The 20,369-nt window shown below is 41.1% G+C and overlaps 1 protein-coding gene across 4 annotated transcripts in view; it reads right to left on the reverse strand.

Annotated features, from left to right (window-relative positions):
• TRERF1 (transcriptional regulating factor 1) overlaps positions 1-20,369 on the reverse strand; it is a 99,887-nt gene that overhangs the window by 64,568 nt on the left and 14,950 nt on the right. For all 4 annotated transcript variants that reach the window (XM_053938030.1, XM_053938029.1, XM_053938032.1 and 1 more), the window contains exon 2: positions 6,809-6,864. The gene's annotated coding sequence lies outside the window, so the exon portion shown is untranslated. The remainder of the gene's footprint in view (positions 1-6,808; positions 6,865-20,369) is intronic.

The raw sequence follows: 20,369 nt of genomic DNA on the forward strand, positions 1-20,369 counted from the left end.
TACATCATTCCCATTTACTGCAGCAGTACTCTCCATTCACAAACACAGACCTCTGCATTCAGTTAATTCCAACAAGTATGGCCCTTGGAGCACAACTCTTCAAAAGCACCTGCTGCTCCCTGCACACCGTTAGAATATTCAAATCAAAGTTCATTTGTCTTCAAAGTGCTCCAAGGCCTCAGTTCAGAGTACTCAAGGCTGTTGCCAGAGCTCCAGGACAGACAGGAATCTACTGTTCTGCTGCTCTACCTGATGTTAATTGGTGCTGGAGATTCAATTTATTGTGTGGATAAACGAGTGACGAAGTGATTTCCAAGTATGGAAATGGCAGGTTTGAGAAACAAAGTGTATGATATCCATGTCTCTCTCCACTTTTTAACTGATAGCAACTTGTGTTTAACTATGCATTATACTACATCCAGGTACTGTATTCCATCTCTCCATGGATAAAAAAAAACAAAAACAAGACAGGCCTCCTACTGTCATTTACAGTCAAGAAAGGACATCTCTGTAAGGTAACAGCCGAAGTTATGGACTCAATATAGAAATCACTGAGTGAGAGTTCATGCTCTAGCAGGACAGGATGAACAGACACCAGATGTTCATTTTGGGGACAGAAGCCTTTGAATGTGCTTCAAAAACTACATTTTCTAAAACTAAAACCTTGGGCTTTATGAAATCCACAAGTCACCAGAGCCCTGGCTACTGTCTGGCCATCAGGAGGGTCACCAGAGAGCAGACAGAGTCCCACCCAGTGTGCTTGGCTGCCTGGGCTGCAGACAGACACCCAGCAGGAGCACTGAGAGCTGCCTGCTCCTTACAGCCCCACCACCCCAATGGGTGGAACAGGGAGAACTCTCAGCCCCTTCAACACATCCTCTCTTCCACCTGGAGCAGGACATTACCACCTGCAGCTGGAGGTCACTCATGAACCCACACAACTCATTTTCTGTGGGAGATTAGCAAACTAGCTTTTGGTGTTCTCTGAGCTCTGTCTGGGTAACTTAACTAATACTTTCCTTTAATTTAAATATCTACCCAGAGCGCTCTCTGGGTACCTTAAATAATACTTTCCTTTAATTTAAATATTTAAATATCTATGGTTAAGTTAAATTGAATCTCATATGTGAATTTTGCAATTTTTCACTCAGCCACTCCCCCAAATATTATTTTTAGACTTGTGTATTTTAAATATTTTTTAAAAAACAGCAAGTTACTAGCATGTCTGAAGTTGGCAGCCAACTCTGAGCTTGGAAACTGCACAACCTTGACACGGAATGGGTTTCAGAGAAAAAAGCAGAACATTTCTGTATCTCACTACACCAGCAGCAAACCCTTAACCTCACTGCTAGGAGCCTCAACTAAAATTTTCCTTTTAACTCTATCTGGCACCCTGTCTTTAATTTAGGAAAGTTTTGATATGAAGAATGGACAGTCAAGAGGGAGATGCAGAGATAAAGGAAAAGAGGAAGAGAGGGGCCAAGATTCAAAAGACTGGTAGTGGTGGTTGGCACTTTGGTCATCGCCCTGGGGCCAGGCTTAACAAAAGCAGAGAAGGTTTGCCATACCAAGGGTAAGAATACATGGCAGGACTTCGATATCTGAAGAACCATAATTAATCACTTCAACAGTAAGTACCATCCTCTTTTTACTGAAAGGGGAGCTGACTCAAAGACAACCAAGGGAGTTGCCCAAAACCACAACACCAGTCATTAGCAGAGCTGCAGTTGGAAGTTTCTGGCTGGCAGTGCTATTTTCAATCACTGAAATTGGCAGCCAGTCCCAACCGCAGAGCTGGCACCCTGTGTGCTCAGCAGAGGAGGCTCACCTGCTCCCCAGACCCCATCTCCCAGCTCCAGTCACACCACCAACACCAAGGAAGGATGAAAGGAGGGTGTGTCCAGCCAGGGTGGTAGGCTCAGAGATGAGCACCAGCACTGATGTTCCCATCACCCCACAGTCCTGCCCCAGTGAGTGCCCACCCTGAAGGGACAGGAGCTGCCCTGGCACCCTCCCTGTAGCCCAGAGCACCTGGGCCAAGAAAATAACCCTAGGGAGAAGTCTAAGCCAGTGGTTCTGGCCAGGTTTAGTACCCTGCCCTGGCTCACTGGGTGGAGTGAAAGAGAGGCAACAAGCACCCCAGAGATCGCACACCTCAACCACCCCTCCCCTTTGTGCTTTACGCACTCCAAGGGGACCTTCAGATCAGTTCACTCCTCAAGCAGAAGCTGAAATGGCTGTTTCCATCTCATCCCTATAGCTTTAATGTGCATTTCACAGTACTGATTTCAGTTTCTCTTAATTGCTTAATCAAGAGTGCAAAGTTACTTAATATCTTAGAGAGCCAGCCAGCTCACAAGGATATTCCAAAGCCAAAGGTAGTCCTTTTTGTAAGGGTAGTTGGAAAAGTATTAAATAGGCGAATTTTCATTCTTAATTTTTACAGAGGCAACACAATTCTTGTAACAAACCGTTTGGGAAACCCAGTGTGACAGAGATGTGGAGGGGGAAGTGAGTATCCTACATTTACACTAAAAGCAGAACCACAGAAATCTGCTTTTTGTAGCATAATTACTCTTAATTCATATATAAAATTACATCTAGGTCTCTGTTATATTAGCTGTACTCCCCTCGTTTCTATATTCTGCCTGATACCTGCTTATACTGAGTTCTCCAGACATTCCTTCCAACTCACTTGATCCTTTGAAGCTGACAGTTATCTACAAATTCAGGCACTGAAGTAATTTATTCTTTTAGAAGTGTTAAGCATTTAAAACTTGCAACATCAGATTGTGCAAATATTCAAATTTTTCTGGAAGAAAAAGAAAAGGAAAAAGCATTTACCTTGATGTCTACATTTATGCATATATTTTCCCCCTACACACTCTTATCTAGAGGCTTTTCCTCATGCATGAGATTTCCCATTTTTCTCCTTGTGCTTTCCAGGTACTTTCCACATATTGTGACATAACAGCTAAATAATACAAGAAAAGAAACTCAAATTACCTGTTACCATTTTATTCAAATTGCCTTTCTTATTGTGAAAGTTTTCCTAAGATGGCTTCTGTAGAGACAAAAGTATTCACTGGCAATGTCAAAGGAAATTATTAAAATTCATCTAGCAGTGATGCAAGAGTTTTGTGCTGACCTGCACTAACACAAGAAGAAACCACAATTTACCAGTTTGGACAGAAGTAATTCCTGGACTATACCTCTATTTGGTCTCATCAAAATCAAGTGTTACTCCTAGTAAACAAGACAAACACACCCAAAATGAAAAAAAAAATCAAAACCCACACAAACACTTCAACGAGTTACTGTGGTTCTGCATGTGTAAAATCGGGGGTTTCACTGCCAAGACTCGTTAGAAAAGAACAACCAGAAAATGTTTGCAAAACAGATTACTATTATGAAAGGCATTAACAGCTATTAATAATAGAATATACATCAACCTACTGCTTTTTAGATAGTCAATATTAATTGGCAACCTAATTTGGAACTGTTAAGAGACCTTGCAGTCACCATTTGTCAGGTCTAAGCTAACAGTGTGAAAATAGGCCTGATAACAGTTACTTCCTTGTCATTTCCTTTCAAAAATGACACAATGCTGTTTCAGCGATCAAAGTAATTTTTATCTCATAAGTGTAACTCAAAAATAGATTAGGCCTTATAGAATGATTTTATATTTATGATCTGAGCTATCAGGCAGACCTCATGAGAAACTGGACTTGCAATTCACAAGGGCTCCGGGCTGCTCGGAAGGAAGCAAGATAAAGGCACAGGGAAATAGGGGGAAGGAAAAGAAAATATTGGGTGAGAGGTCTGGCACCTATCAACATCGCTGCAAGCTTGCTAATTCTCATAATTCCATTACTAGGCTTCAGGAATATCAAAAGAGCTATTATTAATTTTTTTTTATTCTACCCCATCACGTGATCAGGAGAACAGATGCTAAAAGCCAGCCATTACAAGGAAGTGATCGTGGCTAGCATTAAGCCAAGATTATTTCTGCAAAGTGTGGACCATCTATTGTTGCTTTAAATGGGATCTAAACCCCTTTAATTGCAATGGCAGCACGAAATGCGGGAGTGCATCAGATTGGCTTGTCCTGAAGAAGAAACAGAAGGTAATGGGTCAGGAAATATCCCTGAAAACTAAGCAACCAAGGAAAAACATTGATAGGAGGCACAGTCAAGACCTGAGGGCATGCTTGGGGCAGAATCCCGATGCCTGTATGGAAGGATGAAAACCTAAATGAAGAGAGGGAACGCAGAAAGTAAGCAGGAAGAGGTTAAAAAATGAAATAAATGAAGTAACACTGATGACATCTTTAGTAGTTAAGGACAGTTGAAAGAATGAGTGACACCTGGAGCCTTGAGAAGGAACATGACCAGGACACACACTTCTTGCAACACAGGAGGACCAGAAGTGGGACAGTAGCATTTCTCCAGCCCAGGCTGCTGGGGAAAGGATAAACAAAGACCTCTTGGAGAAAGGAGAGCAAGATACACCCATTCCTAGCTCAGAACTGAATCTTACACTGAGAAGGTATCACACAAAATGAGGACAGAATATTTTCTTTTAGAAGTGAAAGATGACAGCCAGTGGAAAGTGCTACTTCTTCATCACAGAATCTCATTTTAATGCCAGTCCAGTCGCTGGGATCCACCTTACAGTCTGCACATGTCCAGGGCTGGCAATAAAGCAGTGGTGAGAGGAGATGTCATGGGAGGTTGCAGAGCTTGCTAGAAACAGAGCCTCCTCAGTGGCTGTTTTATAAGACAAGGGGAGAGAAACTTACACTGGGAGAGATGATACAACAGCAATCAGCTGCTGTGCTACAGGAGCTGCCCATGCTACAGCACAGAGATTAGCCAATATTTACTCCACAGAAGAGAGCAGTACATAAAATTACACAGTGTAATATATGTACACTATATAATACATATAGAATACATGAGAATAATGCCTTCAGGAAACACCAGCAGCTGAATGACTGAATTGTTCTCTCACCAAACTGTCTCGTCCCAATTGTTGACGCACACCGAAGTCCCTAGCATTGCTTTGATACTGGACAAACAGACTTCTCAGTGAACTGAATCTGAACAAAGCAGCCTGAACATGAGCACTTCTACCTGTCCCATTCAACAAGAAGAGCACAAACACGCCGGTGACAGTGCCACAGTGGGCACCGCTCGGCCTCCAGCCACAGCAATGCTGCTGGCACGCTGCGAGGGGTGGTACACAGGGGTGCCAGTGTAGTTGGGCTGGAAACTCTAAGAGGTCCTGAAAGCAATTTTAATTACCTATTCTTGGAGACTAGAAGGACTGGTTGGGACACGTGCAAGTGAAGCAGCTTGTTTACATAACAAATTAGGTATGTGAGGTGCTTTGTAACAGTGCTGCACAGTGCAAGATCTCTCTCACCTGGAGAGCTGTGTTTTACCAACTATACACATACAAGACCACCTTCGTGTAGAGAGTAAGCCTTTAGATAAAATATTCATAACATGATCCAACAATGGCATGAAAGAGGGTTTGAATGGACAAAATGTCTAATACTTGCAAAAAAAAAAAAAAAACAAAAAACCAAAAAACCAAAAAACCAAAAAAAAACCCACAAAACCCACAAACAGGCAGCCACCAAGACTTTGATTCTTGAATACACCACACAGTGCCAAGAGTCATTCAAAGTTTTCAGTTCTTGCTTGAGCAGCCACCCTCTAAAAATAAATCCACCCTCCTTGGAAAACAAAACTTATATGAAAAAAGAACAAAAAAAATCACTGACAAATCAAAAAAACTCAAGAGTGTCTACAAGAGCTAAATGTCTGAATCCAAGGAAAAAGTCATTTAGTCCTGATCCTTATACAATGGCATCATGCATTTAGCCGTTTCCATGACATTTTCCAACTAAAAGCCAAAAAGAACAATAGGGATTTTTGAGGCCTGTAAATTGTACAGAACTGAGGAAGAAGGAAGAGACAAAAATGAAATAAACAAGTGATAGAGCTGGATAGCTGCAGTGTGGATTGTACATTGAAAGACAGTGACAAGCTAGGTAATACTATTTTTGTGCTTGGCTCTTTGTTGTCTGAATATGATTCTCCCAACACCTAAGAGTTTGACAGACATCTATTCCTCTCTAATAGTGGAAACCTCTGAAGTAGAAACTGTGGGGAAAGAAGTATCCACCTAAACACTACCTTTTAAAAACACTAATAGAAGATTTTAAAAGATCAGCAAACTTGCAGTTTCCTTCAGCACATTAGGGACAACAAATATTAATTTCAAACTCAAATCTAGAGTATTTCTACTCATTTATAATCTGTTCTAATAAAAAAAACAGTCCAAATTTGAAAATTCTGCAACAAGAAAAACAAGTTTTAAAGTGTAGAACTTAAAACAGCTCAAAGATCTTTTGAACTTTTAAATATCTGGGCTGGGGATGTTGGGGGAAGCAATATCTCAAAACGAAAGAAAAACTTCTCTACATCCTTTGTTACTTGAAAAAAAAAAAAGCTCTAAAATAATAGCATGACTACCTTGCTAACCACTGTGCCTGCAAGGGCAACACTTTTTGTCTTCTGGCCTTTGTACATCAGTTCACCAGGACAAAGAACTGGTCAGAAGCTGTATAGAACAGAGATGGTTTCTGCTCAGAGGCTTAGAGGCAGATTTAACTTAAAAATAATTATCACAATTATTTGCAGGGTTCTGCCAGGGAAAAAAAAATATCCTCAACCCAAAAAACCATCCAGTGTGACAGCTTTATGTAGGAACATGTTTATCTTACCCTCTCTCTTACCTTATCAGATACATCTCCTCGTCCTATTCAAAATACAGCAATTCATGCAGTTCCATCTGCAACAAAAGGAAAAGCCCATTAATACCTCCTGATAACCTTACAACAGAAGTCTAATAAGCAGTTCAAGAAAAAAAAAAAGTTAAACTTCTCCTGTCATTCCAGTATAATCTACACTCCAGTAGATTATAATCACCCTCCCATTTGTGGCAATCTGGGAAGCATGGATAATAAAGGTATTAAAGATGTTGTAACATGTCCTGTAAGAAACATGCTCTTCCTCCTTTGGCAGGGCTAACAGAGGTGGCCAAAGCATGCAGGTTGTCCTGCAGTCATAAGTAAGTCTGCAGCATCCTCTCATTAAATTAAATGAGCATCAAATTACATAATGTGAACAGCTGTAAAATGAGACCAGCGGTAATGGCTACAAATAATCCCAGTGGTGTTATACATTGTGGAGACAATTTTCCATCAGACTATCAAACCTGGGTAAGCAGCACTTTTTATCTCCAGGCCAAGAAACTGTCAGCATGCAGCTTCTCTTAAAAAACAGTAAAGCATGCAAGAAACGGATGGAACAAAACTCTCATGCTCAAGTTTAAATGCCTACCCCAAACAAGTACATTTAATTTCCTAACTCCTTTACAGAACAACCTTTCAAAGCAACCAAGGATTTTTTATAATATAATAAACATGATACAGTTTGGCATACTTGGGGTCAGATGAAAGAATACCACACACCTAACCAACAAATTTGCAACCTTAAAATTGTCAATAAAATTTACAGTCTGAATAGACTCAGGCTTGAACAAACACTTTGCCGTGGCACTATGAAGAAGAGACGACATGACCTGCAATCCAGCCAGTCCATGAGTCACTAGGGCAGAAGAGAGACCTCCCATCTGGCAATCTGAAAAACTTTGCCTAGAATGAGAAGTGCGAATCAAGGACCTAAAAAACCAAACAAACCAATCCCTTCACACTCTTTTAGCCCTTCCAGTGTCCTTTCCATGAAACCCAGATGCCTGTTAGTCCAGTGCCAGAGTGGAAAAGGTCAGAAATGTGCAATGGTGAAATGGCACACAGGAGAATACTATTAAAAAACCAAACAAACAACACTTAATTTTTCAATCCAGTTATCTGGGGGAAGATACAGCAGGAATTAAAGCATTTGAAGCAAAGAGCTTTCATGTTTGCTGCAGTGATGCTACTAAAGGTATCTCTGTGCCTAAAGTAAAAAAACAGGTGCACCCTCACTTGGTTTTTTTTTCAACACTGAGCAGCTTCAGCCATGATGTCAACAGACCCCAGCAGGAACCCACAGGAGCTCAGTGTTACAGAGAGGTGACATCCTTCACCACACTGCACTGCCATTTCCCCACCAGCAAAATGGGGATGGTGGCATGTGGGTCCCCAGTCAGCATCCAAATTGCCAGCTCTGGGCTGCCTCCTTTTTCCGCTTAAGTGCTAAAAAAATAAACCTTTCATCCTGTAAATATAATTTCCTCAGATTATACTGATAACTATTAATTTTTGGCATTACCAGAATAATATGACAACTCAATTATACCAGTATGGGGTTTTTTTAGGTTTTCTTTTTTTTTTTTTTTTTTAATTGTTTGGTTAGTTTTTTGGCTTTTTTTCCTTATGAAGAAGAGATCTTCTGTCCACATTACAGAAAGACTGAACAAAGAGAGCCACTGACCAAGAGCCCACTTCAGTATCCATACCCTCCTATTCCCCTGCCAACCCAGTAAAATTCCTCAGAGTACAACCTCTTCCTGGCTATTTTCAGAGCAACTGTAGCAATCATACAAGAACAATGGGGAAGTTTGTTTTACTCAAAGAGTAAATGTTTTGCAGCTTCCAATGTAAATATTTTAATTAATGGACTTTTTTTTTTAACTCTCTACTGCCTTACTTGTGCTCACATTCACACAGAGCCATCAGGACAGAAGCAGCACTCAACTGCTGTAATACAGAGGAGAAGAGAATACAACATAGAAAAACAACATGCTGACTTCAGAAAAAGCACTTTCATAACCAAATCAAAATTCAGTGGGCATTTGCTGGAGGACATCTGTTATAAGAATTTAAGAGAAGCAAGTTTGCTCTTGCTCTGTGTCCAGCCAAGGGCCCATATTAGTTTCCACTGAGACTGTGAGCCTATTTTCATAGGCAGCTTGTAGAAAACCAAAATCCAATGGATTTTTGAAACAACATTATGCCAAATGACCAGGCTACAAGGAAAAAGTGACTTATCTTTCTGTGTCAAATATCAATATGGTGGCTCTTAACCACTCATCACTGAGCATCCACTTCACAGAAATGCTCAAATCTCCTCTTAATAATCTATAAACCAAGTGTTGCATACTGTCAGCAGGATGGGACTCAGATTCACTCTCTCTAGGCCAGACTGTTTTGGTACTACAGAAAGTGGCTGGACTGAGATGCCAAGCCATCCTGCACATGCTCCTCGATGGCTTCTGGATCCAGGAGCACCCCAGGTACAGGCAACTCTTTCTCTTTGAACAGTGAGAAGAAACGATCTTCCTCCTCTGCCCCCAGATACCAGGATAAAGTTTGGATGCACTATCAGCAGATGGCTGGCATTCAAGATTTTTTTAAAATTTTCTTTTTCAAATGAAGTAGGACACAGATGGTGACGTTTCTGCTTTCCCAAAGCCTGGAACATGAACATAGACCTGTCTGAGCTGGGAAGCTCAAACCCATAGTACGTTTCTGGAGAGCTGCACAAATTACTGCACGGACCAGTTTAGCCTAAAGCAGTCCCACACGTGGCAGTATTTCCCTGTCCCTGCTTTTATCTGAATGGGAGGTTTTGTTCTTCTTGTACTGACCTCACCACACTTGATGCCTGTTAGCAACATCCTTTCAGAAGTTCAAACAAGCTCTGTAGAAATTCCCTGCCACTGTAAGCAATACACACGCATACCCAAGGTAAAATCCTCACTGTACCTTTCAAAAAATTACCACATTTGTACTCTTCCACCACCTCATGCAAGGTGCTGGTTGCCCACCCGTAAGGCTCCCTAGAGTCAGCAGTTCTCACAGTTGCTGTCCACACTGGCAGCTCCATCACCTCCAAGCCAGTGGCAGTGGCTCTTGGCTCATCACATCCCACTAGGCAGTGGCTAGCACAGGAAATGATGGGAAGAGGCCCACTGCCCTCTCTCCTGCAGGAACTACTAACTGAAGAAGGAGCAAGACTTCTCAACTCCATTTCATCGGGGACAAACCTTTCACAGAGCTAAATTAGTAAATGCTGACTATCAACCACTCCCCATTTAGAATGGGGAACAGCAGGAGAAAGAATACCTGGCTCTTATTTGAGAGGGGCAAATTTGGCAGCAGCAGGAGATGCTGGGGACAACGAGGCCACTGCTGTACCTGCACAGGCAGGCTCGTGTCATGCAGAAGGAAGCAGGAGCAAGCAGATACACCACTCCTCATGGTGTGCACCCACCACGGTACCTGACTCCTATGTAGGGTAAATGGGCACCAAAGGACAACGGCAGAGAGAGCTCGCCGTGCAGCAGGGTCATTCAGAAAGATGTGTTTGCAAAACCCTTCCTTGTCCCTCACAATGCCACAAAGTGAAAGTAAAACTAATCGTACATTTGAGCGTTACCAACCACTGCTACGTATTGATACTGTAGACCTTTATACAGTATCAACTTCAGCTTCTACATCAGAAAAAACATTCCTTAAAAAACCCCCAAAAATAAGCAAACACCTCCCATCATTTCTTTCCCCATACTCCCCATCAGATTTTCTGGCTATACATGCAACACTAAAACAGAGAGTAAAGATCAAAGAAGAAAGTATCTCTGCTTGGAATAGACTTCTCAAAGTGTGTCAAAACACACTTTTCATGAAGACCCAAGTGAGGAGGCAGACTTTCCATGAAGCCCTCAATGTGCACAGACTCTGGAAAAGGAGATTCTGAGCAAGTGAGCAACCTAAGGCTTATGCCAGTCCTTCTATCTTCCTCTCTGACCTCTTCTAGGGAAGCACTGCATTTGACTTCCTCGTATGCCTACCTAATTAGCAATGTGAAACTTGCACAACCTTACTGGTGTCTCTGTGGTCTTCCCATCAGGGCAATGAGTAGAAACACACCCCAAAGGAGCAGAACATTCATAAGTCTCCCATGCCCACGGGATGGAAAAGTGAGTGGGGAGAGAACAGATGAATGTTAATCTCTCCTCCTTGCCGCCAGCAGCAGTCTGTACTCTCCCACGCAGACAAGAAGGAGGCTGTACAATTTGTTGAGGCCAAACTGTCTGGAAAAATGCAAGGAGAGAAAACTGATGGCAAATTCTCTTCTCTATCTCTTCTTGTACTGTAGAGAAAGTGAAAGTCAGTCATAGGGTTGCTGATAGAACATGAGACCACAGGGTCTTTAAGGGGCTGCTTTTATGCAAACCGCAGTGCTGGGCTATGCAGGACTCTATCAGTTCAACATATTCGCTGCCTAAAACATTCTGCTCACACACTGCTTGCACTCTGACTTCTTATGGGAAATACTTTCATTGGCAGATTAAGCTTTTTGTCTGATCATAAGAACACAAAAAGGACCTGAGACCACTCCATTACGGATGTTAATTCACAAATGTAGGACTTCTCTCTAGCTTACATGACTCCAAATACCTACTTCCTAACCATGAGTAGGTAGCCAATAAGCACATGAAATACTGAGCTTGGAGCAGTTGCCACCACAGACACTTCTTTAACTGATCTGTGCCTCAAAGGTGCCTGTCAGCACACAGGGCTGTATATGTGCCAAACGAGAGCATGGGGGAGAAGCTCCAAGCAGGAAACAGAAGCTTGTCTTAGATTAGCACAGCTCACTCAAGTGTAGTGCTATGCTCAGATTTGGTTTTGATTTGCAAACCTTGCTGTCATTGGCTAAGAGGATGCTTCAAGTTTTGTTAAAATAGCCAAAAAACAAAAGCCAGAAAGCTGAAACAAACACACAAATAAAATTAGCCCGGCAACAGCAGGCACCTTTAAAAACTATGCTAGATGCATGTTTCTCAAACCCCGTTTTAAAGCTTGCTTTTCCATCTCCCCTTCCAGCTGAAGGCAGCATCTTGGATGGGCACCTCCCAGGTCTCCAGCAAAACATATTCAAAAAGCAGAGAAAGCAAAAGGAGAGTCTCTCTGCTGCAGCAGTTTGAAACATCATCAGTCAACTCTGATCTTTATTGAGAATCCCTCCCAATCAACCCCAAATCCATAATACAAATGTGTTGCCCATTGAGATATCTTAGAAATAAGCCAAGCCCAAGACAAACTTGGCTCCAAGGAAATTTCAAATGGTACTCTGGTGAGCTGGTGGCATGTTTCCAGTTCTCACTGGTAATTCCAGAATTAAGAGTCCTGGAGTCACCATATTGCCTGAAGACAGTAGATCCTACCCTCAAATGCACGTGCCAGCATTGCAGACGTGGTTTTTATGAATACCTGTCCAGCAGGAACCACTCCAGAGAAACACTTGCTTACTCTAGCTCACAATAATCACAGTAGCAGAGACATACTGCAACTGGTATCTTGATCAAGGACAAAGAGAAAGTCCTTTGGGTAATCTAGAGAAGGAATCTGAACCTTAAAGGGAAAACGTCAGTGAAGAATGAGGGGGAAAAAAAAAAACCCTATTTAATGTTAGCATTTATTAATGTTTAGCCTTCAACTGTGGATAAACAGAGAAGAATCTCTCTGCCTATGCACATATTTAAAAGACTGTTTACACGTAAAGTCCAGAAGGATGTCCTCATTTTATAAATAATTTGTTTTGATGACTACATCAGAAAAAAGCGCAACTTAAGAGGCAAAGTTATACAGAGGCAAAACACTTGGCTACTAATGTCTAAATATGGGGTGGGGTCGGGGGGGGGGGGACAAAGACTAAACATCAGAGTCACTAAAACTCAGCAAATGGTTTATAGTTGAAGCTAAGTGCATAACATAGTGCACATTCAACGCACACCAAACTGCAACTCTCCTTAAACGTTTGAAGCTGTGCTTGCCAGTAAGTCATTTAAGCATTCAATATGAGAGTCTCCTAAATGCAAACACTTCCTCTGCTACCTATACCTGACCACATAAGCCATCCAGCAATGCCTTACTCCTCCCGTGTGGCAGGCACAACACCTCGTACAGCACACTTGTGGAGTCACAGGATCAGGTAACACACAGCATCAGGAGAAACTGAGACTTCTCACGCACAGAAATGAGGAGAAAAACTCCTCAAAAGATTTACTGTCTGAACTCAAAGCCTGGGGTTTTGTTTTCCTTTGTCACATGCTCCTGTATGTGCACATAGATGGCTGTAGTTACACATGTGTGCAATCTGCTCAAGATCAATCACTCTGCATGTCAGTTCAGTGGGGAAAACAATGCACACAAGAAACTCTGTATTACCCTATGAAGAAATACTATTTCCAGGTAAAACTTCCTCTTCAGTTTAGCTGAATGCACAAACTTAGTTTCCAGGTTTTTTTCTCAACTGAGAACCTCTAAACAGCACTTTAAGAATACTGTCAGCAGTCTCCAAAGAGGATTGAAGCATTTGCTACCCCAAATTTTTTACAGACTTCCTAAACTGAAAAAAGAATGAGATTTTTTTTTTTTAATGTTCTTTATTTACTGCTGCAAGCCATAATGCCAGGTCATATGCCACATAAATTGCCTCTTACTTTAAGCTCAAAGCATGCCCTTGTGCAATCAAGAGGCAAGGAATAGAGGATTTAAAAAAGGCAGCACACATGTAATTTTGGTGGAGCTAAATTTTCTATAACTACTGATACTGTATACAAAGTATCTGATATTCACTATCAGTAAGGAATATCTCACAATGAAGTACAAATCTGTGATTTTAAGAAAAACTACATTTCTGACCAAGCAGCAATGAGGACTGCAAACATTTAACTTGAAATCAGCAACCACACGTAGTAAGAAAGGCCTGCCAGGATGTGATCCTTAATTATGACTTCATCCTGCACAGCTCCCTTGAAAAAGGATCAGCTGAGACATCTTGCCCAAAGCAGCTTCTACAGAGCACAGCCCAACCAAAGAGAAGACCAAGGGTGCCAAAAATAACAATAAAATAAGTTTTCCCCACAAGTAATGAGGTATCCCTTATAATTCAACCCTATAAAACCAGATTTGTCAATTTCTAAATTAGGTTGCAGCAGTATTTCATTGCACCATAAATCTTCCTTATACCCTAGTAAAGATGCCTAATAATTTAATATGCCATAATTTTATTTTTTTTAATCTGGAACTCATCAAAAATTGCCTGAAATAGGCATCTCTTTTACAGTCCATTTTCCACATACATACAGATTCCAAAATGTAACTGGTTTGTATTTTTTTGCAAGGAAAACCATTTGCAAAATGCATTTACATGTAGACTGCCAAAGGTTGTAATTATCTCTCTTGGGCTTCTTAGGTAGGTCAGTGAGCATCCTACAAAGGCTTCTGTATTATCCATGATATTCAGCATCATTTCAAAAGCAGTACAACCTCCTTAAAGAATTACACCAACAAGTAAAATTTTTAGAAGAAAAAGTGGGTTTCCAGAGTCAGAAACTTTCAGAACTTTTTTTCTTTACTTTTTGTTAAAAGTTTCACAGCCTTTTTTTTTCTGAAACAGATTGCTTCACAAGAATGCTGAATTCCAACTGCCTCATGTACTTCTATTTCAGTGGATAACATGCACCTCCCATAATGACTTCAAATAGAAAGAAATAAAAGCAGAAGATATTTAAAGGGGGGGCATCAGATACTGCCAGTACTTGTTATAAACATTTCTAATTCCCATTCCCTCCCAACTAATCAGGTCTGTAATAAAAGAAACACTATTTCAAAGCAGTTGCCATGTCTGTAAACGCTAGCACTGTAAGAAGTTAAGAATATGATCACACTGAGTGCTATGAAAAATACACATTTTTCCTCATGAAATAGATATGATGAAAACATCTCTAGAACTTTAAGATTGCTCAAAGTTTGAAAAAACAGTGATGTCATTATTTTCCTTCTGCTTCTGAGAAGTTTATATCCTTACTTCCTGCTGCCTTGCTTTACTTTTCTTAACCCAAGAAACACAGGACAGGCACCACAGCACTGCAGTGCTGGGATCACTGGAGGAAGTCAGGACAAGTCCATTTTACATCTCACCAAGCCTCCCCTAACAGCAATTCGATAAAAGTTGAACTTCCAGAAGCTAAAATAAAAGGTGAACTGTCCTCTTATTTGCTATGTCTCTATGAGTACACAGTCCAGCTTTTCTTTCCTTTACCCCGTTCAGTCAAGGGTCACAAGCAGTGTATGGAGAAGCGAATTTGTGGTCCTGATCTGCAAAAGCCCATGAGGAAAAGGCCCCAGAAAGCAGCTAAATGGGGTATGCAGCAATGAAGACGTGTTGCACTACTCTGCTTATCGCATGATTGCACTCCCTGGCATGGAGCCTTGATACAGGGCTTAAGTCAAGATAGTGAGTGCCACAACCATTTCACAGCTTGCTGTCAGATCATAGAGACAATTTTAAAGACAGAAGAAATACAGGAAAAAAGTGGGTTTTGTTTTTTTTTTTTAACTTCAAATGCTTTACACTGGAACAAGGCATTAACAAAAATGTTATTTTAGGTAACTGACTGACTCATTTTTCGCTATAATTAAAATTTATCAACCAATTCCTAAAGAGCCAGGCAATCTAAAAGCAGTTCCCTGCAAAAAAAGCTGTGTTCATACTATTCAAGGAACTTCCTAACCTTGATTGTTAGGCTAACATACAGCCAAACCTTGATATTTCTCTCTTGATTTCCACACTGAAAGAGAACTTTATTTTACCCTTTACTTCATTTACCAAACTGCTGAGTTTTCTGTGCTGCACATTTCCCTTAGGGGTAGTTAGGCTGGGGTGCCCTGGAGAGTGAAGGCTGTCTGTCTGGTGGGCTTCTCAGAGGCTGGGGCAGGGGGGAGGTTGTATTTCCCTTTTTCAAAAGCTGGGACTAAGACTAGTAATGGGAAACGGCTTAGTTAACCATTTCTCCCAGCATTCCCAGGAAACTGCCTGTCTGAAAAGGTATCTTTTAATTAAAAACAAAACAAAAAAGCCCCTCATTAACCAGTTCATCTAAGGTTAATGCCCAGCTAGTTTTGCCACAGTTTTTAAGAACTGGGTTGGCTCTTACAGCCAAGGAGAAAGTGAGGCCAGACTCTGAGAGCTGTTGGGCTGATACTGATCTGCAAAAACTCCATGAAGCCCAGCAAAATTATTCTGCATTTATTTATAGCTCCACCATTTATAAATGCAAAATCTAGTAAAAATGGTTTTCAGCTAATGAAACTGTACAAGCCATAAAAATTTCCTTCTAGACAATTTCTGACATTTGAATTGCTCAAATAAAGAAAGGAGCCATCTCAATACCTGTTTTTCTCAGCACCTGTTTTGCTTCCCCAGGCATCTTAGTTAATTCAGTGCATCTACATTTAAAGCTTACCTCTGTTATTCCACTCTGTGCTTTGTATTTTACAACATCTGTAGTTGTTTATATACATGAAATGCATATTAGAATTTGTTTATTTTTAAACAACTGTCCATAGAAGTAATACAAATATCTGACCTTGCATTACCAACTCACCAATACTCCAAGCAAGAATTTTTATTCACTTAGCACTCTTCTTTAAAACACACACACATATTCCAAAGGAAAAACACACAAGAAAATACAAAATCTTCTCCTTAAGAGTAATATTTACTTACTAAGTAAAGTTATTTCCCTTAACTGGAACATTTTGAGAGCTGGGAAAACAATTCATAAAGAATTTATTGCATTCACATGCTTGTACATCTATTAGTTAAAGTATTTCCCAAGGAAGTTTAACTAGCAGTTATGTCTAACATGCACGGTCCTTAAATACTGCTGTCCACAAAATACTACAAACAAAAGTATTTGTATAAACAACAGATGAAAGATAATCTGTTTATCACACAGGTTGATTATCTCACCAATCATATTCAGCTTTTATGGCATTACAAGTGACAGTATAAATCTTTAAAATCACAGTTTGATTAGTCTTTGTACCTTACAGATTTTGCGTCTACTACTTCCAATGCACTTAGTCTTGATTTTGAAATCAAGAATAATTAAATTATTTGAATCCTCAACACTTACTAATCCTGTCTTCCACTGACCAGAAATACCCAAAACCAACTGATCTCCAGCACCTCTTCCCAGAAGTACGCTTTCTAGGTTTTCATATACAACAAAAGCTGGAACTCAGCACAACTTTGATAACTGCATTTTTGAATTAGAAGCCAGGAAATTAGTCATGGTAGGGCAGCATCTGTAGGGGACAGTTTGGGTGGCCACCAGCAAGATGCGTGTGGAAGGCTGTGTGAGAGGGCAAGATTGGTATCTACCACTTCCTCTCTCTGCCATAAGCATTAGAAAAGCTGAGAGAGTCCTCCCTCACTTACTGTGCTCAACCCCAAGCACAGGGGAGGGCCAGTGCAGGTATTCCTACATCATCTTGAGAAAGGGTAAGATGAACAGACCTGGTGGGGAAAACTCCTCGAAGCCAAAGACATGTGGTTGTGCCAGTTTGGTTAAATAGTGACTTAAGCGTCTCAAGAGAGCTGCACTTAGGACAGTCAGACCTCAATCACATTTTCAGGAGGACAATCCTTTCCAGTCACCAGCAGCTACACGATAGCTGTTTGACTCAGCAAGGTCATCACAACATCCTAAAACACAGCACACTCCTCACTATGGCAAACCCACAAAAATGGCTTCACACCACCCCCCTCCCCCACCCCCAGTGGGGAAAGTAGGGCACCACCATGCCTCAAATAGGACACAGGAAATATAATAGGAAATATAATAGGAAAATCTTGCAAGGTGGACTGGGGGCTTTCTTTAGGAGCTGGCTGAGCCCCAACCCCAGCACAAAGGCTATGATCAGATGCCAGTGTATGACCAGACTCACCCCAATGCAGCTGGCTAAAAGCAGGGCTCTTCCCAAGGAAATTTTAGAAGCAGAAGCAATCCAATCCAACAGATTAAACCTGTTACACGAAGTGTGTGCCAACTGCTCACAGCCAGCTCAACTTCACCTTGCAGGCCCATTCTCCTCAAGGACAGCACCGAAAACCGCCATCACTTCATCAAGATTTTTTTACTACGATCTGCAAAAAGTCCGTGGTGCAAGCAACGAGACAAACATCCTGCTAGACTGAGGACATGTCCAGCACAGGGAGGAAGGGGAAGAAATGGAAACTAGTGGCCTTAACTGCAGGATGTTCAAAGCTTAATGACCAGCTGCTCTGCCTACAGGGATATAGTCAGGGAGTCAGAGCCTCAACAGCTCTGTGAGCATGGCACAGTGAGAGGAGAAGCAGCTCATTTCTTCTCAAGGACATCATACTTCCAAAATGATCTCTGGCAGCCTCCACACCACTGCAGCACCCTGACCTCACAAATGCCTTCCAAAGGCTGCAGCTTAACTTTAACTTAACACAGCTTTGGTGCCTCTCTTCCCACACCTCCCACTAGACTCTCCTTCTTACATCACAGTGTTTGGCGCAGGTTTGGGCACATCAGCACTGCCCAGCACCAAGCGGTGAGGGAGCCAATATGCCTGAGCAAGCCCAGGGGGAGGAAGGAGGAAAGCTGAAGAGCAGAGAAGAGCAGATGAGAAGAGATTCCTCCAACAGAAGAGCAGAGTTGAGATGCCAACCTCAGCTGGCAGCAAACAAAATTTGGCTAAACCTAACCCACCTGCAATCCCACTTTCAGTGGGGTGCTGACTTCAGACTTCATAGGAAACTAAATGATGCTGTTCTGCTTTATCCTCATTAACATAACTTGCTTATTTTTTTCAAAAGCAGAGATACTAACTATCAGTTCTGCTCAGGGCTGTATAAAACAACTAGATGCTTTCCTTTTTCACACTGAGAAGCACCTTACAAAAAAAGATTTTAGCTGTCTGTGCTTAGAAAAGTAAGCTTTAGTAGTTTCCCTTTAGCATCTCCACCACACAAAAACTACACAGGTTAGAGCCCTTTTTCTGAAACTTCAGATGTTAATTAACAGTGAAAGGACAGTGTTAATAGCTTTGCTGTTTTTAAGCTTGCTGGGATCGTTACTTTACTCCACATAGCAAGGAAAGAAGAAAATGTTCACAATCAACAGCAAGAAGTAAGCTAGAACTGGCTGTGGGTCAGTAAGAAAAGAAAGACTTGATGAACAATGCAGGTTACAATGAACTGGGTTATTGAGTTGTATGTAAAGACATGACTGTGTGACAGGGTGCATATTTTTACCACACACAAATGTGTGGCGAGTTGGAGTTTCTCATTTGCCTTCTGCCATGTTCATTTATGTCGTCTGCTCCCACGGCCCCTACCAAGAGCAACGCTCTCAGACAGCCTGCACTGTCTCCTGGAGAAGGAGAAGCCTACTTCTGGCCCAAATAAGAGTTCAACATTTTTTCTGGGTATTTTTGGAAGTAAATAAAGGACTTTTCCACTAGAAACAATTTTATCCCAGGACAGAGGATAGTACAACACAAAACAATACAGTGCCATTTGCATTTTAAACTCAACAGTTTCAAGATCAATCTTCTTCAGCTATTAAAAAAAAAAATCAAAAACATGCTGAGTGGAGGCAATCTTACACTTCAGATACACTACTTCTGATATTTGAGAGGTTCAGCACAGAGACTATCCCATAAACTTTCCAGCATCATATTTATGAGCACACGGACACATTTATTTCTTTGGATAGAAAACATGGAGTAGATGACCATCACATCACTGGTGAAAACTGCTATGTCAGTAGCATGTGCCAAGCCAGGCAATCCTGATGAATTACATTAGAAGACTATAGACTTCTCAGAAATAATTAATTTGCTCAGAGTTGCATCTGCACAAAGACATACATACACTCACATTTCTGAAGGAAAATAAATTCTGACTTCTTACATTCATGTATTTCCCCTTGAGGATAAACCTGTAATATTATTAACTATAATAAAGCTCTAAAATGGATGCTAAAATGGTGTTTGAGGGCAGCATCCATCAGACACTGAAAAAACATATATAAACTAAATTCTAGTGCACTATATAAAGGCAAGTTTCAGCTAGAAAGCTTTACTGTGATTTGTGGCACTTTAAAAGCACTCTTGTAACAATTTTAATAGTTTAAAATATTGGAGTTTAGTCCCAAAGAGATGTAGCTAGTGCTAAACTGCCATTTTAATGGAATTTTTGCACCCTCTCTCTATGCTCTACTTTATAAATAAACCTCTAGACTTTTTATTGATTTCTTTTAACATGATAGATTGAGCCTCTCTGGCAGAGAGGGTGAAAGAACAGCACACGAAAAATTACAGGTTCACAGTTTGTGAAAGGGACAATAACAAAACCCCCAAGAGAAAACAACTACAACACAACGTATATATGCCTGTGTTCACTGCTTTCTGCTCTGCCTTGTTCATGTGTGCATATATATGTATCTGCCACGACTTCCTC

This window comes from Vidua chalybeata, chromosome 3 (genome assembly GCF_026979565.1).
Source record: "Vidua chalybeata isolate OUT-0048 chromosome 3, bVidCha1 merged haplotype, whole genome shotgun sequence".
In the NCBI taxonomy this organism is placed as follows: Eukaryota; Metazoa; Chordata; class Aves; order Passeriformes; family Viduidae; genus Vidua; species Vidua chalybeata.